The sequence below is a fragment of the Chlamydotis macqueenii genome, chromosome 4 (assembly GCF_036417535.1).
Source record: "Chlamydotis macqueenii isolate bChlMac1 chromosome 4, bChlMac1.mat, whole genome shotgun sequence".
Lineage (NCBI taxonomy): Eukaryota > Metazoa > Chordata > Aves > Otidiformes > Otididae > Chlamydotis > Chlamydotis macqueenii.
The window spans coordinates 61,083,953-61,108,629 of record NC_141559.1 but is presented as its reverse complement, the minus strand read 5'-3'; positions in this window follow the sequence as shown (position 1 = coordinate 61,108,629).

Sequence of the window (24,677 nt, the reverse complement as noted above, 5' to 3'; positions counted from 1 at the left end):
TATTGTTACTGAGATTACAGAATGTGCCTCTTTCCCTTCCACATGGTTTAGCACACAGAGAAAAGAATTGTACAGAAAATGATAAAACTGACAGCACAGTGGTTCTGAAGATTATTTTATCAATTCACTTCCTGTGTTTGTAAAAGTCACTGAGCTCAAGACTCTCAAAAGCCTTCCACAGAAAAGAGCTTGAATAACTTATTTTAGTTATAGAACTGGTGACAGAGTCACACATTACTCAGTAAGCCTACAAATCCTTGTAACTGTGTATAACACATACCCTTAAAACTCTTTTATCACAAACTAGATGCACTTTTTTTTTTATTTTGAGAAAATTTGAACTAATTTAATTTAATTTAATTCTATTCAGGCATTCCAGTATACAGATATATCTTACTGAATAAAATACAGGTGCCTCCAACTGCGTAGAAGTACCAGATTTTTGAAGTAATGCTTTTTGTGTGGCATTTTCATGAAACTGCAGCTGCAATGGATTAAAATATAAACATTGATTACCTTAGGTTGCTTTCCAGTGAATTTTACACATCCACATTTGCAAATCTGTATTTAAACATACACAAAATAATTCATCAACTTTGCAAAAGAAATACAAGTTTATATATATATGAACTATATATATATAGTTCATATGGACACCATCGTGTAATAAGCTAATGACACAGAATGGTTTTCTACTGCTTCTAATTTTGTGTCTTTACATAAGCAATTAATTATTTTGTTACACCTATACAGGGGGTGACACTGAGTCATGTTCATGCCCGAGTCTCTTCCTTTGTCCTTTTTTATGCTTTCTAAGTCTCTCACAGCTCTTCAAATGGATTCAATATCATCAGGCTTTCCTAAGATAAAAAATGAGGGAATAATAGTACTTCCCTTGGATGGAGTAAAAACTAAGACTCCCTATTCTTGTAACAGAAGCAGAAAAATTGCATAGGGATATAAATACACTCCAAGACAAATCCTACCGTACATTTCTGCATATTACTGAGCAGTACTATGTGGACATACCAGCTTACTGGCAGCCTGCAGAGGTATCTCTATGGCAGCTTTATGCTTTTTTATATATAGTTAGAATAATTTTGCATTGCCAGTAGAACTCAAAGCATGAGGCACACATAAATGAAGGTCTATAAATGGGAGGTATATCCAGCCTCACAAAATTTGGGGACTACCTTCATCCAGAAGCTTTTGATAGGCTAACATTTCATCTGGTCTTCTAAAAGAACGAATAGAAGTAGATATTGTAGTTGTATTCTATTCTGCTCCCTTTTCCATTCAGATATACAATGGGAAGTGCCGGTAAAATTCCCAAACAAAATGTACTGTGTGAGTCTGATCTAGACTTTTGGTTTGGTGCCACATCTCTTTCTTGATCTAAATTTTCTGTAATTCAGAAGTATTTGAGGAAAAAGCAAAACTTTACTCGAAAATATGAATATTTTTTAATATTATTTTTACGTAATAATGTAGTACCGTAAGTGTCCAGAGGCTCTAATGACCTTTGCCTTCTACCACTCAATTCAATGGCATACAAAATTAAGGTTTATTTTAAAAATATAATTAAAAAAAATCCTTTAAAAACAAACTACCAAGAAGATATTTGTTATTGTGACTACATAATCCTATGGCTACATATCCTGTGTCATTCCTGATTTATTTTTTATGCTTATTCTTGATTAAAGCCATCATTTTTCTTTCTGTTCAGAAAAATAAGTGAGTAATCACCCTAATTTTAGAGCATCTTTGATATCAAGATGTTGTTTTCAAGGTAAGCAGTGGGGCTTTTTATTCCTCTGTTGATTACAAAGCATGCACCTTACAGGTCATTTCTAAACTAATCCATGCCTGAAGCTCATTCTAAGAGAAAATTGCCTTCTTAACAAAAATCTCTTCTAGTTATAAATTCTAAGGCTGATACCCCTTCGTAGTACTGAAGAAAACCAGTAATTTCTTAAATAGGCAAGCTGTACTATGAATGCATCCAGTACCTTTATACTGTATCCTTAATGGAATATATATATATCTCTCTCCTTAATCCTAATGGACTTTTAGATCACTATGTTTACAATACATATATATATATATATATAATATATTTAATTCAAATTAAATAAATGTAAATCACTAAGGTATCTGGAGGATCTCAGCTTTTAAAAATAAGATATTGTTTTCAGGAACACAATACAGGCAATAAAGACTTCACTGAAGCTGGCATCAGTATAAATTCCAGTCTTTTGAGCATAAAATTAGGCTTTTTGCAAAATCCTTCATCTTTTCTTTTAAGAAGTATGCTACCAATATATTTCAGTGTAAATAAAAATACATAAACAAGTATGCGCTCAGGTGGACTGAAAAGACAGAAAAGACATGAAACAGAATATGAAATTATATTTGTGTGCAAAGTATCATATTTTTTCTGCTCCATTTTCAAGATCTGTGGTATTTACATATGACCTTTCAATTTTTATTAACAGTTTATTGGCTTTTTGCATTCCAGCCAGCAGAAGAGAAAGGTAATTTACACAGAGATTTGACAGTTATACACATGGCTATAAACTTCAGTCCATTAACTTATTTCTCATGTAACCTTTATCTGATTCTACACAAATATCCAAATAAGCAGTATATTTTGTTCTTCTTTATGTTAAAAAGCCCTCATCATAAGTCCCTGCTTACAGAACATCAAGTGGAAGGAAAACCTCAGCACAAGCTTTTATCACAGTTTTCTCTGGCTCAGTATGTATAGATCTCAATTTAAAATATATAATTCAAGCTCAAGTTATTTATATGCTGCTAAAGTTTGTGTCTTGCCTTAGCACAACACGGCAAAAGTTTTATTCTTTTTTAAAATACAGATGGTTACACTGATTCAGCTATTACATGGATATTTAATGTGACACGTAATCAAATTGATGTATACTTATATATTGTCAGATGTTACTTACACACAGGTATACACGATAAATAGACAGGAAGGGCAGCAGGGAAATTCTAGAGTGATCATTCTGTGTATGATTTGGCTTTCTGCATGATTTTCTGACTTCCTCTCCACAATATAGATGTCTTTCAGCAAAGCATTCCTACAGCTAAATTATCTCTGATGCAGGATGAGATCTTGTGAAAGACATCCATTGCTTTCATTTTTTCTTATTTGTATGAAGTTTTCTCACAATGTACTTAAAAATTACAGGATAGCAACTCTCAAAAAAAGTGCTTATTTGATAAAGTGAAAGGTTTTCTTAGCGTTTTACAACTCCAAAATAAAAAAAAAAAAAAAAAGATGAACATAATTCTTAATAGACTTCAGTAGGTAGGATTTTTCCCTTATTTTCTTACATCAAAATTTTTCCTTTAGCAATTACAAATTACAGTCAGGAATAAAAGGAAATTTTGAGTAATGACTTTTAGATTATGAGCATTTTTTTGCTAGTAAAGAAAATATTTACACACCTTAGTCTACCCTGCTATTGTTGCCAGGATTCTGTGAAGACACAGAATGAACTGAATGGCTCATATGTTATGCTTTATCAAAACCAAAGACAACTGCTTTGTCTTTGGAATAACTATGTCAAATTCATTATTGATAAAGAAAAATGGAGAATAAAAAAAGATCAGTTTCTTTTAGAGAAAAGCACCTAGAAAGAATACTTGATTTCTGGGCAGCTCTAGGGCTAGGAAGTGAGATAAATATTCCAAGGAGTGAATTAAATTGCAGCCAAGCAGAAGTCAAGATTCAGAATACTGTGTACTTTAAATCATAAGTCTCTAAATTAGGGGGAGGTTATGTCATCATTATAGGCATCTAAAAGTTAAGCTTCTGGATTATGATACTTAGGTTGCACTTGTCATCTATTGAGAGGCAACATCCTATAAGGATGTTTCTTCTGAACATACAAGAATGCCTCTGAAACATAGCTAACAAATCATTTATTTATTCTCTCTCTTTGTTATTAGCTGCAACTAACAAGATAAATTTAACTAGTTTATTTTATATGCTTAATTTTTAGATGGTTAAAATCAGTAGAATGCAATCAGTCCTGAACAGTCCGCTAAATGAGACAGATAACATATTTGTGAAGAAGTAGTAACTGATGCCTTGGAAATCAAGATAAATAAAAATACAGTTGAAGTTGTTAAACAAAAAATGTCCAAACCAAAAGTAAGTTAACTTTTTGAGCCACAAGGTGATATAAATTTCTACTGTAAACTTACTGTAAAATATTATTTATTGGGAATGAGAGTTATAATTATATTCAATACAAAATACAATAAAATATAATATAAATGCAAGAAAATATTGTACTGGAATGTAAAACTTCAAAGAAAAGGATATTCATGCTAGCCTGAAATAACCTGGTATAGCACCAGAGCAGAATGTATTGTCAGCAGAGATACTAACCCAAGCCTCAGAAACACTTCAGCCATGCGAGCTACTATTTGTCTTGACAGCTTATTAACACCATTGGACATTTCAGTAAAGCACCACATTGAACAAGAGAGACTTACATGGAAGTTCACACACAAATTGTCCAACTGCAATTTTAAGTGCATTGCTGGGGTACTCATGTGCTCTCCTGCTTTATTTAATACTGCTCAGTCACGATGGCATGCTGTTTACATAGAATATTTTCAGATCAATAAAAAATGGGCGAGATCCCTAACATGTTAAAAATGGTCTCACTCTTGCTTTCAAAGCAAATATTATGTCTTTGTTTTTCAAAATACTTCTGTTTATTTTTGAAATGTTTTCTATTAATATATGTACTTTCCAGTTAAAAAAAAATCAGAATGAGCATGAAATCTGATTTATTCTCCCCTATAAATCACCAGTTCCTGGAACTGCATGCACATTTAAGTTCACTTATGATAAAGTGTAATAGGTAGCCCCACAATTAACCTTTTACTCTATTGCAGCTATTATACTGCTAGAAGAGGCAAGAGGATCAGATAAATCAGTCTCATGCACTGCAGAACCAGTTTTTCCAGAGAGAAGCACAGTGGATTAACTGTGGTAATGTGGCTGCTGAAAACCAAGCTAAGACAGCCCCTGTTCCTCCCTCAGCTATGGAGAAACTGTTATCTATTCCTATAAGGCAAATAACAGAAAAATGACAGAGCCACCTGAAGCCTGTATTTTCACCTCCCAAAACCACAAATAAAATATTTTTTGTAATATTATAAGTATTATTACAAAATATTACAAATATTATTTGTAATATCAGCTAATATTTACATCAGTAGCATTTTGAAGTTTCAAAATATCTATTTATTTATTAATTTCATATTCATTTCTTCAAGGCCATTAGATACCATAACCTAAAGAGTTAGAAGCTTTTGTTAGGAAACTCTCTCAGCAGTGATAACCTTGAAGTTTTTCTTTGCATCTTTCAGCTCTGGTGGGGCTGAAATGGGATCCTGGGCCATGACTGAGGTGGAATAGACTCGGAGGGGTGCATACAGTCAGGTGTGTGAGGGTATAGGGGGCTCTGACAGCTACATTTAACAATGAGCTCTAACGGCTAGAAATTGTTATTATTTGCACAATAAAATTAACAGATATACAGAATGAGTTATTGTCTCCTATTCTAAAATGTTTGGACAATCCAAATTTGGAGTTGTAAATGACAAGGCTTAATAAGACCACGCCAGGAGAAATCAGCTAAAACTACTACATAGAGACACTAGCTTTTCTCTTAGAGCATGGAGTGTTAGGTATTTGACTTGCTTGCACAAAAGCAAAATAACTTTGGGAAACTGTCCAAGCTTTGCTAAATCATTAGTGTATACTACTGCTTTGCTGTCAACAGTTACACAAAAGAGTTCCCGTCTTGCGACATATGTCACATTTGCTGGGGAAAATAATACCCTTTCACCTATAAAATCCCATGGTCAACTTCCAAATACATTAATTTCTTATTATTCTTAATTCATTATTCTTACTTACAAAAACTCAGTTGTTCAGCTACCCACTTTGTATAAGTACTTCTCTACTCGTATGACCCTTCCTGCCTAAAAACTCACTTTAAAATCTTACTTCTGTTTCCAAAGGAATTAGTCTGGAAATGTTACAGCAAATGGCTTGTTCTCTTTCAATCTCTGCTACCACCAAGAGTTATGGGAAGAGTCCAAAACTTAATGCATATATGGGGCTGGGTAGAACGTGAGGATTAAGTAAACAGAAGTAACCTGACCTACACCCAAAGTAGTAATTTTTTTTTCCTCTCATTTCCACTCTTTTTAGCATTCTTTAAAAATTGAAGAGGTATTTCTTTGTCTATACTATATAACTAGGGATTTTTGTAGGAAAAATAGAGGAACAAAGGAAAAATTTATATAGAAATGGTTAGATTTAGACATTGTTATCAAATGTAAAAATGACTTCCATCTCCATTAAAACAGAAAAAAAAAAAAACAAAACAAACCAGAACACTCTAAAAAGGCTGAGAGTGCAAAAAGAAGCAGATAAGTTTCATGTAGATTTCCTACTGTAGTACAGTAAGTAAAATTTTTGCAATTATTAGTAAATGGCCACAGATGTTGGACTGACATGCCAGGATCCCTGGGCTTGCCTTGGCTTGAGTTGTTTTCAGCTTGTTTGAGCAACAGGCTGGTGGCCAAGTGACCACCATCTCAACATCTTCTGCTGAAGCTCTGTGAATGACAACTATGGTCAAGTCTGACCAATGGAGGAGGTCATGACACAAGCTGTCAACTGAGATTGGGGGAGGGTCTTGTGCAACTTTCAGACTTGAGCTGGACACCAAACAGAAGCAAGCAGATTGTGACAGAAAAACATAAATATCCCCAAAAAGACCTCAAGACTGAGAGCAAAGAAACCTGTACTAAGAAGATCATGAGTCTCCCAGTGAGGATCTCTGGAGTGATTGTGACTATTTGTTGCAATGCTCCTCTCCTCGCCCATTTCTGCTTGAGGAGAAATCTGTAACCTTGAGATCCAGAAGGACATTGAGAAGGTGAGCATAACACTAGAGAGAAGGGATAGACGCTAAAAAAAAATGGGAGAGTGGCTGGGTTTTCTTTTTATTAATAATAACTGTGCTATTAAGGGGTCTTTTCTGCATTAATTAAACAAATTAGGCTATTAGACTGCTAAAAAAATAATTGGACTAATACAAAATTCTTAGCTTCCTATATATAATATCTTCTTTTGCCCGTAACAAGATTTTAACTGTAATGTTATTTTCAATGTCAGAAACCTCCAGAAGGTCAGAAAGTGGAACAGGTTTGACAGACAGATGTCTAAGAGTGTTATGAGCAGCACAAAATATCTAGTGCTAACACTGATTAGAAGTGCTTATGGTGGCTGAGGAAAAGGGAAAGTTTCACAACTGCTAGGTGCTACCAAAAAAGAGGTTTCTTAGGTTGTATAAAATACTTAGCAGCAAAAAAAACTTTCCTTTCAGGGTGGTTCTAAATATTTAAAGCACTTCATGGAGCTGCCACCAAAAAAAAAAAAAAGGAGGAACATCAGAAACAGGAAATTTCTAACTGATTGTTGTGACCACAACATAACATTTTGTTGGGTGAAGAAGCGGGGAAGGAGGTAAGGAAGAAGTGTCAGGGTAGACATTTTGATAAAAACTTCTCTAAGGCATTACTCAATATACTATTAAATATGTAACTAGCTGATGAGCTGAAGTTAACTAAGGCAAAATTTAGGCTAACCTTCGGGATGGAGTATTGTTGAAGTACGAGACGGAATATTTGCAGAATAAGAACCTAATTATTTTTTCCTGCCACATTCTGCCATATCCTGCTTTAATCTCGATTCTTTGATCTTGTAGTCAAGTCAATACTTTTTGTCAATATACTTTTTTTTTTCTAATAGATATCTAAGGTAGCTAACTAAAATTGCACTGATGAGAAATCAAATTAAAAATAGCAGCTCTATTCTTAAACACTTTGCAGTCCTTCAGAAGAGATTGCTTGTTAAAACAGCTATCATCCTTATAAAACTTATAAAACATCCACTTATGTAATATCAGCAATTGCTTTTTACTGGATTTGTTTTCCATAGCTTCCATTTCATTTCATTGAGGACAAACTTCAGTGATTTTGTATGATTTTATTTAGATATATGCTTAAAGAGTTTGGAACTAGGTCTTTAAATTTCACTTCTCAGATGTTTGGGTTTTATACTACAAAAGAAAATTAGTTAACAGTGGAAATAATCTTCAAAGGACTTAATTCTTTCAGTCTGTGTTCCTACTTCTTTTTTCTTTCTTAATGGTAATTGAATAGAGAACAGTTAATTAACTCATTCTGTAGCTTCCCCAGTCAGGGAAGTTTAGTTGGGAAGGTGACTTTTTCTACTATAAATTCTCTATAATTTTCTCTAGTCTTTCTCTATCATATCACCGTCATATTAAATGACACAACGAAACCCCATAAAGTATGATAAATTGATACTATCCTTAGCCATAATAAGTCTTTGTTTTAAAGCAATTTTAATTAGTTTTCTCTAGTTTGCATTAAACATTTCATATTCCTATTTTTTTCATGCATATTCTCTCTAATCTCAGTGTTATTAAATATCATCCTTCATAGGAGGATATTTAATGGATATTTAACTGAAAAAAATCAACTAACCGTTCTCTAACAGTTTGTTCCCCTCTTCTGAAGGTTTCATTCTTGTTCCAACTATTTATTTAAAAACAGTTCTCCAGCTTCTGAAACATTCCCAAAATATACTGCTTTTATTTGACTAAATGGAATTACATTGCTTTCATTTTTGAGAAATGAAGGTTAGTGTTACAAAAAAGTTTACTTACATTTCTTGTACTTTTAGATGTTTTTATTGTAATCTGAATTAAGGATAGAGGCTATTCATCTTGTTAACCTTGTATAATATGGCAACTCTCTAATACAGTTAGGAAAATAAAGACCAGTAATTCTAAAATCGCTTAATCTTTCATTCAATTTGAGATCATGGAACATTGACTTTTGTGGATCATCATAGAATATCAAAAACCACTCTGTATCTAGCACAGTTCATTGTAGACTTGTATTCCCAAAGTACAAATCTGTCACATGGATTCTTACCAGGTATAAAGGAATGAGAACAAAAACACTACCTGCTCAATAGATAACGAAGCATGAAATTAGGAAAGAACTGCTTCTGCACTGCTGTAATTTCTTAAGTAAGCAATGTCTCCTAGTATGCAAGCCCTTTTCATACATAGTCACATTCATCTTACTAACTTTGTCATTTTAGTACCAAGAAACTTTTAATGTATTAGGAAATATACTTTTTTTTTTTTTCATAGAGAACAACTTAAACCACTGATGCATACAATAATTCTGTTAGGGAAAAAGAGATTACTGTAATGTGGAGATTTTCCCATGTCTGTTCATAAACCTATGAAAAACCAGAGAATAGCTTATTCTTCACATTCCAGACCATCTTTCCTATTAAATTTATCTCAAAGTCTGCTTAAATTAAATGTGATTAAAGAATATGTACATTTCTCTCTAGGAACTTTTCAGATATATCATAAACAAGCTAGCTCATTGGAGATACGACGAACTACAAACAATCAGGAAGGTATCCAGCTATATGATAAAAATAGGTCCAGAAAAACTCCAGCTGTTTATGCAAGTGTTGATACTGAGCGGCTGGCACCTTATCAAGGGCCAGAGGATCAGTGGCATATTTGTGTACTCTTTTAATATGTAATGGATGTTTACCACATCAAACTGGAAAAATCAACACAAATTCCCAGCACCATTTAAAGGATTTGCTGAACTGGGACATGCAATGCTACCTTACCTACTCTTATTCAATTAAACTTGCCCAGAGGTTATACTTCACTATTTCTGTCTTGTATCTCTTCAGACTTAAAGTATTTTCTTTTTCTTAAAGCAGCTTCTGAAAAGCAGCCACTTAGGAGGTGCATGCTGCCAACAGACCTCCCATTTTGTTCTGTTTTTCCTTCAGTTTGGCATTTGAATATTTCTCTGTGTGTCTGCTTTATGATGTTATTCTGTAACCTCTGAAGACAGTTAAATTAAAAAAAAAAATTACAAGGATGAATTCTCAGTGCAAGCCTATATTTACATAATTCAATCACTTTCCTGAGTTTCCTGTTGCAGAAGGCAGTAATATATGCATTTCAGAATATAAATATACTGAATATATAAGTATTAACTGTAATTATTGGTTCAAAGGCCACAGATACATACATCTGCCTGTCCTGAAACACACAGGATAAAGTCCAATATTGTGAAAGCAATATTTCTCTGTGTGACATTTCAGAAATCAAGTATTATATTCTGTATCCTCTCCTTTATTTAAGAGTTTGGGGTGTAAATTTCAGTAATAAACATATATAATATTGTTTGTCTTTGATGAACGAGTAGAGTAACAGCATAACAGACTTCTGTCTCAACAGTTTTTGCTGCAATCTTCCTAGATTTTATAACTTTGTAACATTAGCTTTATCAAGGCTCTCTTTGCAGAGCTGCTACTTGTCCCATATCATATAGGACAGCTATATTCTTCTACTGACAACATTGCTTAACAAGTAGAAAAACATCTAGGAGCAGTAAACCTCTGCTCCAGGGAAGGAAGAAGTCTGACTTGACCATGGTGTTAATCACCTGCAGAAACTAAAGAAGAAGTAAAATTTCTTCATGAAATAGGGAGAATTGTATTAAAATACTTTGTTTTTTCTATCTTTGAAAAAATGTATTAATTTTCTAAAATTAATTTCATTGGATCAAATACAACAGTATTACTGCTGTCCTCCAAAGGAATGCGTCTTTATATTGTCTGGATTTTGAAAGCCCTATGATGTTAAAGGTAATATGAAAATGTGTTAATTTTTAGCAGTTATGGAAGACAATAGGGAAAAGCCTAATTCTGTGTTTTAGGGTTTGGGGTTTTTTTTGCCAATAGATGAAAACCATGATCTCAAGACATTAAGAGTTTTGAAAATAACGGAAATAATGTCTAAAGCTATACACAATGTGCGGTACATGGAACATCATACCCTCATAAGAAAAATGAAGTTTTACATTGGCATAGCTATTTGAATTGGAAAGTCCATCTCAAGGGTGACTAACTCTAAGTCCAAAGGTCTTGGAAAACTCAGTTTGGTGCAGAACAGCTATGTGCTGTTGGTTTAGCTTTACAAACAAAGTCGTTGCCAAGGTGAGGAAGCCCGTAAGCTAAAGCCATGCAAGGTAAGAAAAGTAAAACATAGATGTGTGATTATTTTGTTCTAGGGGTGAACTCCCAGGACAGTTACAGGGGTCCTTGAGGGGGGACAGATAGAATCTCCAGAAATTTTAAGTGACAGGTGAATACATACTCTAAAAAAAGATTAAAATTATTCTGTTTAATCAACTGAAAAATAATTTTCCTTATTTCTGTAATATTATCTACCTTAATTGTAAGAACAGAGAATAGACCTAAAAGACATGCATGAAACAACCAACATCTGGATCTGAAATGTTTCCAGCACAAGAAGTATCTCATAAAGCACTCAATCATTGGCAAAATATTTAACGTTCTTCCAAACACATGAAAACAAAGACAGCAACATCTGTAGAATGAAAAAGTAAATGTTTTTCTAGGTATCTCAGCTGTGCCTTGTCATAGATATTCCCCAGCAGCAAACAATGCAACTGACTCTTAAATAAGAAACTACAAAGGTTACTGCTCTTGTTTGAAGCCAACATAAGAAAAGATAAATGTTCAAGGAAATACTATTCTTTTGCTATAGAAATGAAGATGTATGAGGGATTTTATTTGCTGTAGAAATGAGGATGTGATTTTCCTTCCAAATATCTTGTCCCTGTGATATATACCAAGATATGCATTCAGATCAATTATTGAGCATGAAATTTCATCATAGCCTTTTGGGAACATGTTTACATTAAGTTTACTTATCAATGTTGGGTATCTAAAATTTATCTAATTTGAAAAGGCATTGGTATTTTTAAAAGCTTGACACTAAAATGTTATCTTTATTTTCAAGTCAAATGGAAAAACAGAATTAAAATGCAGGGTTGAAACTGCACATCAGCTGTTGTTGTTCAACTACTATAGTTAGACCTCTGTTCTTCACCAAGATTAACATCCAGTAAAATAAAGCATTCTTTTCATCTGGTAGAAAACCAAGGAAGAAAAGAGAAACATTTCTTTTTCATGTCAGTTTAAGACATTATTGAGTTGGCCTTGTACACAATCAAAATCAAGCTTGTAATGTGTTTTTCATCTTCCAGAAGAACCTGACAGCATTTGCTCTTACAGTTTCATTTTCTAAGAAAAAAAAAAAGATACTGTAAATAAAATTCTCATGTTTAGTTCTCCAGGAGGGAGGGGGAGGTGGTGGTGCTGTTATGGGGAGTGGAGGCAAGATACATGAGAAGCATCTGCCTGAGCCTTATCGTGAAGAATTTCTTGTGAGAGGAACGGCTGCAGATGCCAAGGTCAGTGAAGAAGGTGGAGGAGTAATGCTGCTTCCAGCAGAGATTCCCCTGCAGCCCGTTGTGAAGACCATGGCGAAGCAGGCTGTCCCCCTACAGCCCATGGAGGAGCAGAGATCCACCTGCAGCTCGTGGAGGATCCCACGCTGGGGCAGGCTGATGCCCAAAGGAGGCTGTGGCCTGTGGAGGTCCCACACTGGGGCAGCTGTTCTGGAGGGACTGCACCCCATGGAAAAAGACCCCACGCTGGAGCAGTTCCTGAAGGACTGTAGCCCGTGGGAGGGACCGCACACTGGAGCAGGGGAATAGTGTGAGGAGTTCTTCTCCCGAGGAGGAAGGAGTATCAGAAACAACACGAGATGAACCGACTGCAACCTCCATTCCCTATTGACCCCTGTGCTGCTCCCCAGGGGAAGAGGAGGTGGAGATAGTCTGGAAGGATGTTAAGCCTTGGAAAAGGGAAGGGATGGGGGGGAAGCTGTTCTTAAGATCCACGGGGGCTTTTTTCTCTCGCCTACTTTGGTTTTATTGTTAATAAATTGAAATAGTTTTCCACAAGTTGCGTCTGTTTTGCCCATAACGGTAATTTGAATGATCTCTCCCTGCTTAACCTTGAACCTTGAGCCTTTTGTTATATTTTCTCTCCCCTATTCCTTTGAGGGGTGGGGAGGGTGACTGCCTAGCTTGGTCCTAAGTGAGGCTAAACTACAACAGTTGCTACAGTTAGTGTTCTTACAAGTTGCTATGGAGGCTTCTGGCTTTCTCATGATGTGATGTCTTATAGACTGCTGGTTGGATTTAAGTAGGCAGTAATGGAAAGGACAAAGTTTTGGTGACAATGGAGGATGGTTACAAGATTTCATTCACATTCGTTCATTATTTGAATGCTATCATAGGCACACTGCTGACTTCAGTTCTTGGAGGGAAATATTTTTCAGCATTCTGCTTAGGACCACAAAGTCTTTGATCATTGACTGAGGTATGTATAAATATTGATATGAAGGAATAAAAACAAGTATTTGCCTTGAGACACTCCTATAACACAAAGAAAAAATTCATCAGTTGCTATAATAATAATTACTGTAGTAGAATCATAGAATCATAGAATGGTTAGGGTTGGAAGGGACCTTCAAAGGTCATCTAGTCCAACCCCCCTGCAAGGAGCAGGGACATCCCTGACTAGGTCAGGTTGCTCAGAGCCTCATCCAGCCTGGCCTTGAATGCTTCCAGAGATGGGGCCTCCACCACCTTTCTGGGCAACCTGTTCCAGTGTTCTATAACTCGCATCGTAAAAAATTTTTTCCTAATTTCTAATCTAAATCTACCCCCCTCTATTTTTAAACCATTACCTCTCGTCCTATCGCAACAGGCGCTACTAAACAGCCTATCCCCATCTTTCTTGTAGGCCCCCTTGAGGTACTGGAAGACCGCTATCAGGTCTCCCCGGAGCCTCCTCTTCTGCAGGCTGAACAGCCCCAACTCTCTCAGCCTGTCCTCATAGGAGAGGTGCTCCAGCCCTTTTATCATCTTTGTGGCCCTCCTCTGGACCTTCTCCAACTGGTCCATGTCCTTCTTACACTGGGGGCTCCAGAACTGGACACAGTACTCCAGGTGGGGTCTCACCAGGGCAGAGTAGAGGAGGAGAATCACCTCCCTCGACCTGCTGGCCACGCTTCTCTTGATGCAGCCCAGGATGCGGTTGGCCTTCTGGGCCGCAAGGGCGCATTGCCTGCTCATGTTAAGCTTCTCATCCACCAGCACTCCCAAGTCCTTCTCCTCAGGGCTGGTCTCCATGCATTCTCCACCCAGCCTGTATTTGTGCCTGGGATTGCCATGACCCAGGTGCAGGACCTTGCACTTGGCCTGGTTGAACTCCATGAGGTTGGCACAGGCCCACCTCTCCAGCCTGTCAAGGTCCCTCTGGATGGCATCCCTCCCTTCCAGCGTGTCGACGGCACCACTCAACTTGGTGTCATTGGCGAACTTGCTGAGGGTGCACTCTATCCCACTGTCCATGTCGCCGACAAAGATGTTGAACAGGGCCGGGCCCAACATAGACCCCTGAGGGACGCCACTCATGACCGGTCTCCACCTGGACATCGAGCCGTTGACCACCATTCTCTGAGTGCGGCCATCCAGCCAACTCCTTATCCACCGAGTGGTCCGTCCATCAAACCCATGTCTCTCTAGTTTAGAGAGAAGGATGTTGTGCGGGACAGTGTCAAAAGCTTTGCACAAGTCCAGGTAGATGATGTCAGTTGCTCGTCCCTTGTCCACCGATGCCGTCACCCTGTCATAGAAGGCCACCAAATTGGTCAGGCACGATCTGCCGTTGGTGAAGCCATGTTGGCTGTCACCAACCACCTCCTTGCTCTCCATGTGCCTTAGCATGGTTTCCAGGAGAATCTGCTCCATTACATGTAGTAATGTTCTCAGGAAGGGAAAAATACTTAATATGTGAAAGAATGAATGAAAGAATTTGCACACTAGTAAAACATTTTTTCTCCATTTTATTCCCAAACACTGTGTGAGGGATAAACTTGTAAAGTGTGGAACTTGTATTCATATAATACTTACCTAAAAATTTTAGCAGCATACAATTATGTAAAAATCTGTATATGGAGGAGTTCTAAGTTCTTCCTGATTCCCCCTCAAGAAATGAGTATTTTTTACTGTCTTAGTAAATTACCTTTGCTCTTTCAAGGCCTTCAGGAAAATGTTGGCTTATCATTCTGACTTTTTGATTTCATGGATGACTAGCTATGAATTCAAGTTTAATATGTAAAAAAAATGAATCTCATTGTTTTCACCACCCAACCCCTCTCTGCTCCCTTATGCTCTGACTATTGTGCAAATCAGTAATCTCTCAGACATGTAGTCAAGCTACTATCTTCTGCTCAGACTTTTCATTGATGTCTAACATCCAAGCTATACCATTTTCATAATATTGCCACAATACAGCCTTACCTATCTGTTCCATAGCAAAACCTGTGGCCGAAGCTATTATTCTCCTGGACCTCTATAGCATTTAGCACATGCAAGTCATCTGTTCCTAGAATAGAATAATTACTGTACAACTATTAAATCATCAGATTAATACATTTTCTAAAAGGTTTTGTTTATTTGTTTGTTTTAAATGCCTGTCACAACTATCCTTTAAAACATCTGACCCTGTTAGTGAAGGGTTTGAGTTCCTTAAAAATTGCAAATTCTTGCTAGAATGTTAAAAACCTGGACCAACAAATACTATACTTCATTACAGCAGGTGCTACCGACACAGTAATGTTGAATACTCATGTTAAATATCCCTTCAGTTGTTACCTGATTTGAAGGTTGAAAACAAGCACATAGAAATAGCAGTGACATGGAATGCTCAAAAACCAGTAAACACATACAAATCCTAGCTCTGAGTTTGCTTGATTTAGGAGCACACATGCTGGTTTTGATATTCTATTGTGTAAGATTAATGCTTTGCAAGTTGAATAGATAAAATTCAATGAAAATAAAAAATAACAAAGAGACAAGTCTTGTGCTAAGAACGAGCTTCTCTATCCTAACTCTTCTTTCCCTCTCCCAGAGTAACGCTTGAATTTCATATCTGTGCAGCTGACCACCATGGCCTTTTTAACAAATCAGTACAAATAATACCAATAACAGACTAATGTTGATAGGAAGACATTTTTTTTCCCAAAGCCAATTGTTCACAATTCACCCATCTTTGATTGTGAATGAGATATGTTGAGTGTTTCAGAATAATTTATCTTTAAAATTGCTATTTCCATTAAGGAAAAAGAGAACTGGAAAAATTTGTTCTTGTTTATAGATCTTCCTAATCTTTCTATGTGCTGACTTAATTTGAAGCTCATTGACCCAAAAGAACCCTAGGTCACTGCTCAGAGTTTTGACAGAAGTTAATCACTAATTCAGAGGAACTGTTAGTAGTTTTGTTGTTTGGTTGGTTTGGATTTTTTAAAACTTATTTATAGAGGTATTGAGTGTTGTTTGAAGGTAAAGAAGGCACGGGATTTTTTTTCTGTTTAGCTTCAATTCAAATTTCTTCTTTCCTTTGTATACTTGTTCAGAGGAATCCAGGCATTTAACTTTGGATAACATTGATACTGGATATTAAGGACTTTAGACCATTGCAATGTATAACACACTTTTAACATAGAATTTTTGAGAGAACTAGTGCAAGTGAGTTATTAATGTGTTAATGCCCTCAGATATTTGGGACATTTCAGTCTTATTTTTCCACTCTTGTAAACTTATAATTACAAGAAGCTCAAACTATATTTCCAAGGCTAAAACTTTGTTGCAGGTATCATATTTTGGCATTAGAAACTGAAATTCATTACTGGCACAAAAAAAAAATATTTAAAGGTTAACCATGGCTAGGAATTTCAAATCATTATTAGATCAAGCCTGTTACACTTCTGGCACACCACTGAATGACATAGTCCTATTTAGTAGTTTTTATTGAAGCAACAGAATGGCTTGACCTTTCAATAGGTAAGATATCGACCTACAACAGGGCTCCACACAAGCTTTGTGAACTGCCTAAATTCTGTTTAAGTCTTTGACTAAGATTTCTGTTCCTGTCTCATGAGATACATTTCATTCTTACTAAATATACAGAAAAATTTTCTTTAGTCCTCTGTAACTGAAGGACATAACACAAGAAAACTTTCTTTACAAAGATCAGAGTTCCTAACATTACTCTCTTTGCTTGTTTGATTTCACTAGAACAGGATGCTATTTCTTCTGTGGGTATAAATGAGATAGCAATTAACGTAAATGGTATTTGTTTCTGTCCCTCTCTGCCTTAATAGTTTTTAAACTAACTAAATATTGTAAGATGTTTTTAGACCCCTTTTAATGGATAATCTCAATTTTTATTGTGCTCTTATGCCTTGTCAGCCTGCAAAGCTGGAAAAATGACACTGCTTTCCTCCTCTTAAAAATAATTATATTCTCTGACAGTGAAATCTATACACTGCTTTAGGAAATCTTGTGATAACAGTGTGTATGTGTGCTTTGCTCAGTTTGAAACAAAATGTTCAAGATGTTTGTAAAACCACTATGTAAATCTGAAGTATTGTTTTTTAAAAAATTAAAACTTCATTGTTTAGAAATCCAAGTTGAGAAAAAAGACTCATGATCCATTTCTCTTCACTCTTTCCTAGTAAATTATTTCCATTCTCTTCATCAAGATGGGGCAAACTCTCCTTCAGCAGTTTAGGGCAAAGCAGAGATTTAATATCCCCTAATGTCTCCTCCTGAGTAAGGAGAACCATAGACATTATGCAATTTCCTTTATTCCTTCTCCTCCCATTGTTCCACTGTGAAGTAGTGAGGATTTGCCTTTCCATATTGCTTCCTTTCTCACAAATACATACAAACAACTGTGGACTGCTCTTTCTCGTTTCTTCCTGTATTCTTTTTGCATACGTTGGCCCTGATAGTGGCCAAGGACAGGCAAACAATCTTAGAAGACACATCTAAACACATGAAGAATAAGGGGGTGACTGGGGACAGCCAGTACGGGTTTACCAAGGACAACTCCATTCTGACCATCACTATTGCTATCTATTTTGAGTAAATGATACCACACAAGGGAAGGGCAATGGATATGGAATACTTTGATTTTAGCAAGGTCTTTGACACCCTTTCGCGTAGTTTATCACCAAATTGGTCGAAGTTTGCAGAGAACACCATATTGAGGGGAACAGTCAAAAAGCTGCACCTCAGGGCTGCTCTTCAGAGGAACCTGGACAGGGTAGAGAAATAAAGTCACAGACACCTCATGAAGTTCAATAACAGGAAATGCAAAGTCCTGCATCTAGGATGAAATGACCCCATGCAACAGTATACTGACTGCATGGGAAGCAGCTCTGCAGAAAAGGACCTGGGAATCTGGCTTGACAACAAGTTGAACATGAGTCAGCAGTGTGCCCTTGCAGCAGAGATGGCCAACCATATCCTGGGCTTTATTACAAGGAGTGTAGCCAACAAGTCCACGGAACTGATCCTTTCCCTCTATTCAGCACTTGTGAGAATGTATCTGTAGTGCTGTGTCCAATTTTGGACTCTCCAGTAAAAGAAGGATATTAATACACAGGAAAGAGTCAAAAGGATGGCCACCAAGATGGTAAAGGACTATAGCACTGTATGTATGGAAAGACACTGAAACAACTGTATCAGTTCAGCCTGGAGAATAAAAGGCTCAGGGCAGACTTTATTGCTGCCCACAAATACTTGACCAGAGAGTACAGTGAAGACACAGTCAGACTGTTCCCAGAAGTGGACAGTAACAGGCCAAGAAGCAAGGAACATAATTTGTCACAGGGAAAGGCTTTTTATGGTAGCACAAGTGTGTTCAAACACTCTAAGAGGTTGCTCAGAAAGGCTGTGGAATCTCCATCTTTGGAAGTGTTCAGGACTTGATTAAGCATGGCACTGAGTAACCTGATCTGCTTAAACCTGCTTTGAGTAGAAGATTGGACTAGATGGCCTCCAATCATCCCTTCCAAACTAAATTAGTCTAGGATACTGTATTCAGTTCATCTGTTCCTACCAGGAAACAGCTCAGTAAAGACAATGGAGATTATATGCTTTGAAATCTTCAGAATGGAAAAGAAAAACATGATTAACACACTGGTAGTGTTTCCCTGGCCACTCCACTCACTCAGAAATGGAAAAAAAAAATTAAACTGCAGAAGCATTATTTTCATGTTCCAGCACTTTCAGTTCAAATAAAGTCTAGGTTTAAGATCAAAGTCTGTAAAAGGGTGAGGAATTTTCCAACCAAACCAAGTACATGACTGCATTCCAAGTAAACATTCAAATTCCAAATCCCATTGAATAATCAGGCAAATCCCTAAGATTTATGTTTTGTTGTTTTGATTTTGTTTGGTTGTTTGTGTTTTGTTGTTGGTGGTGGTTTTTGTTGTCGTCGTTGGTTTTTTTTTGTCTTGGTTTGGTTTTTTTTGGGGGAGGGATATTGCTAAATTCACCCACATATTCTTCCACAAAGTTACAACCCATTTCTGTACAGGTACCTATGGTTTGTGTTTATTTGCATGCTTCTGGCTTGCTTTTTTTTTTTAAGGGACTATTTTCAGTAAAAATATGGGTGCACAAGTGTGTGCAAGTGTTAGAAGCCAGATGCGCTTTTATTATAGCCATAGATCTTTAGAAACGTATTTTCATAAGCAAGTGTTGCAAGAAGCCTATTGGATTTACCAAATACACATCAGAACAAAGAATGCATTCCAGGAATTAACATACTGTAGCACAGAAGGAAAGAAGGGAACTAACTGCTTCAGTGATACCCACAGCAGCAGGCTATAACAACAATAGCAGTATCAGCAGCAAAAAAATGTTGGGTTTTTTTTTCTCTCCACTGTTTATAAATGAGATGGAGCATATGGATACATAATTAAGGTTATTTCATTAGATCAGACCAGAGCTCTCCACACAATCATAAAAAGGCTTTTCCATGCATAATGGTTTATATAGGCTTCTTAAAACACCCGTTAATACAATAAAAAGCACAGATTCATCTTGAAAGAAAATAGTCTTACATCTGCAGAATTTGCAGAGGCTTTTTCTTTTTTTTTTTTTTTAAGATCAGAATGACTTTCATAATTTAATGTACAGCTGGATTATTTAATGTATATTCCTGTTCTGCCTTATTCTCTTCTGTTCTTATCTCCATTTATGAACAATATACTATTTACCACCTTCTAGCTATTGATCTAACTGGGATGATTCCCTTCCAGTTGAGGTGTTCCAAGAAGCCAATTTCCTCTTAGTTCACATTTGCAAAACAGCCTGTACAATTTTCCTTCTTACCCAGCTTCCAGGTCATGCTCTCTTTCCTAACCAGACCTTTCTAAACTTTCCTCCCAAGCTTTTCAGTTAGTCTCCCAAGTCCCTAGTTCAATCATGTGGTGGTTTAGCCCGGATCACCACAGAGTTTCTTATTCACCCTCCCCCTACCTAGTGGGACAGGGGAGAGAAATTGGGAAGAAAGGAAAACTCGTGGGTTGAGATAAAAACAGTTTACTGAAAATACTAAAAACTACAAAGCTAACAGGATATAAGGATATTAATATATACAAAATATACAAAATGAACAATGTACAATTTCTCACCACCCGATGTCCGAATGACCGACACAGCCCGTCCTGAGCAGAAATCACAGGAACAACACCGAGCAGCAAGCAAAAGGGGGAGAGCAAGCTAGCAAGGTAGAGGGAACGATGCCAGCAAGCAAGAGAGAAGAAAAGGATGCCAAGGGTGCCCAAACGGATACCCGACAAGAAAAGGAATAACTGAAAATGATGCCCCCTCCCATGGGCAACCCCCACTTATATACTGAGCATGACGTTTATGGCATGGAATACTCTCTTTGGCCAGTTTGGATCAATTATTCTGTCTGTCTTTTGCCCAGCTTCCCGCATCTGCACGTTAACGAGACTTGGAAAGCCAGACAGTGTCCTTGGTCTCATTAACAACAACTCGTATCATCAGAATGTTTTTATCAACATTCTTCACACACAAAATCCAAAACACACCAGCTACTGAGAAGAAAATTAACTCCATCCCTGCTGAAACCAGGACAGTATCCACCCCTTATTCCATACCATTTACGTCATGCTTATAGATATACACACAGATATCACTATCTCAATCTATGAGCTATCCCTCCAAAGTCTGTTGAGTTAATTTAGTCCATGACTTTGGGCCCCATCTGTGATAGCAGTCTCTCAGGGCAGGAGAGATGGTATGTAGTGTGAAGTTGTTACATACTGCATCTGGAACTCGTAGCTGGTACCTCTGGCGCGGCTGGTGTATCACGTCCATGGTCTGCAAGTTGAAGATGTTGATCTCGAGGAAGTTGTTGGTCACCAGTTCTGACTCCATCACTGCTGCACATCGCTCGGTTTCATCAAAGCTTGTTCTTCACTGTTGAGTGTGATTCTTGCTGCACTACCTCTGATAGAACATAAAAGAACTACAGACATGATTATATACAGTTCAAATTATTGGCTGTTTTCACCTAGAATCAAATCTCCTTGAGGTACACATCGGACTTCCCCATCCTCCCGCATCACCCACCAAGTACATCCAGGTCCTTGAGCGAAAGCAATCCCACGAATGGGTTTGCCTTTGCCCAGAGGAGGAATAACCCAGACTGTTTTCCCCAACATATTCCTTACATGCACCACAGGAACTTTATCACCATCTACAGTATGTAAAAGTTCAGATTGGGCAGGGCCAGCTCGATTGATGGATCCCCGAGTGTTGACTAACCAAGTGGCTTTTGCTAAATGTTTGTCCCAGTTTTTGAAGGTTCCACCACCCATTGCTTTCAGTGTAGTTTTCAGCAGTCCATTGTACCGTTCAATCTTTCCAGAGGCTGGTGCGTGATAGGGGATGTGATATACCCACTCAATGCCATGCTCTTTGGCCCAGGTATCTATGAGGTTGTTTCGGAAATGAGTCCCATTGTCTGACTCTATTCTGTCTGGAGTGCCATGTCGCCAGAGAACTTGCTTCTCAAGGCCCAAGATGGTGTTTCGGGCGGTGGCATGGGGTACAGAATATGTCTCTAGCCACCCAGTGGTTGCTTCTACCATTGTAAGCACATAGCGCTTGCCTTGGCGAGTTTGTGGGAGTGTGATGTAATCAATCTGCCAGGCCTCTCCATATTTGTATTTCAGCCATCGTCCTCCATACCAAAGAGGCTTTAGCCGCTTGGCTTGCTTAATTGCAGCGCATGTCTCACAGTCGTGGGTAACCTGTGCAATAGTGTCCATGGTTAAATCCACCCCTCGATCACGAGCCCATTTGTATGTTGCGTCTCTTCCTTGATGACCTGAGGTGTCATGGGCCCACCGAGCTAAAAATAGTTCACCCCTGTGTTGCCAGTCTAAGTCCACTTGGGAAACTTTAACCTTAGCAGCCTGATCCACTTGCTGGTTGTTTTGATGTTCTTCAGTGGCTCGACTCTTGGGTATGTGAGCATCTACGTGACGTACTTTTACAACAAGCTTCTCTAACCGGGCAGCAATATCTTGCCACAGTGCGGCAGCCCAGATGGGTTTGCCTCTGCGCTGCCAGTTGCTCTGTTTCCATTGCTTTAACCACCCCCACAGGGCATTTGCCACCATCCATGAGTCAGTGTAGAGATAGAGCTTTATACCTTTGTGGGTCTGATGTGCCAGGCCATTTAATCCATACAGTCCAATAAACTCTGTTGTCCCTCTCCTCCGCCTGGCTGGAGGCAGGGCCCCTCTAGTCCTGTTTGTAATATTTTCTGTTCACTTTCTGTGAATATGAATCAGAAGTTCCTTCCGTAGGATCAGAGGTGAGATCAGCCCTTCTACGCTGTCTGGGGAACTGCCCACTGGAGACTGGAGCAGCAAATTGCCTGGAAGAACCTCCCTTTGTGATTGTTTTACCTCGCAACTCACGTACACGTGCCTCTAGGGCCGAGGTAGGCTTTCCATCCCACTTCCTCATATCCTCTCCTTGGTCACGCAAGGTAAACCATAGGTCATCTCGTCGGGTGTACCGTCTCCCTTGAGCAGGAAGAGGATGAGGTCTTCTTCTAATAGCTGAGATATTAGTCCGTGCAGGTGGGGAGCAAGAATCTTCGAGTTTCTCACACACCTCAGATAGTTTTTCTAACAGTTTTTCAAACTGGCTTTCAGATTTCTCAGTCAGTCTTTCTATAGCTGAGACACAGGCCCGCATCGGGGAAGAGAGATTGTCTTCATATTGTCGGAGCTGGTTAGCCACTGCACGTACTGGTGGCATCTCATCATCTTTCCAACTCATTGCTGCCAATGAGTTGGCATACGATGATGGTGCACTCTGTACAAATTTCCGCCACATGGGTCGGGTACATTCAATTTCATCTGGATCTACGGATGTCCGTGGGTCATCCAGGTTATGATAAATCAGCTCCCGAACAGCTAATTCCCTCAGAAACTGGATACCTCTCTCCATGGTGGTCCACTTGCTTGGGTGGCATACAATATCTTCCTTAAAGAAATACCTGTCCCTCACACCTGACAGGAGTCGCCTCCAGAGGCTGCAGGCTGCTGACTCTCTTCCAATTGCCCTGTCAATGGCTGCTTCCCTAGACAGAGATCCCAGCTGCCTGGCTTCCCTGCCTTCTAATTCCAGGCTACTGGCCCCTCTGTCCCAGCATCGGAGCAACCAGGTGACAAGTTGCTCACCTTGATTACGGCTGAAATCTTTTCGCATATCTCGCAGCTCACTCAGGGATAGTGATCGGGTGACTACCTCCCCTTCTGTGTCTCCCTGATCATGTGATGGGCCTGGTTCATCATCATCTTTCACTATGCGAACTGATTTTTTGGTGTATTTCTTATGTACAGGGGCAACTGATACTGGTGTAGATGATTGGTTTTTCGGTTTCTCTTTGGTACTGCTTGCTGAGGTTTGAGTAGCCACAGTGTCTGGCGTGGGGGCTGAAGCAATCGCAGTGCCCGTAGCAGGGGCTGGGGTAGCTGCAGCACCTGCCGTAGCGGCTGAAGTAGCTGCAGTATTTGTAGCAGCAGTTTGAGTAGCCACAGTGTCTGTTGCGGGGATTGGAGGAGCCATAATACTTTTAAAAAACTGTTTAAACTTCATCAATATCAAGATCTGAGATAGCTGCAAGAGACTTGTCACCATGAACATGGTGGTAGGGGTATAAAGAGGGTATTCAAAATTCTCAAAAGCTGTTGAAATTAGCTTGGTGAGGTGGGGAAAGCTGTAAACAGATGTTCCCCCCGCGGCCTGGCTTCCCGGAACAAAACAACAGGTATAGTTCCAAACAACACCCACAAGATGGCTCCCGAAATACCCGGGTGGAGCTGCCTCTGCCTCCTCACTCTGCACACTGCCCGCCGCCATTGAGTACAGATATGAAAATGGTCCCGTTACCAGCAATCTCACTAAACAAATCAGTGCCGCATAGCACAGCAGAACGATACCTTTGATCCAACACACATCATTGATAAAGCGTGCACAAACACCGACAAACAGAAAATACGGCAAGTAGGGTGCTATCCAGTACAGCTCTAAAAACAACTGCGAGAACAAATAAAATAACATTGTGCCCAGCGATGACCAAACCGGCTTAATGAACACTTGTAACAAATCTGTTTTCAACACACTGTGTT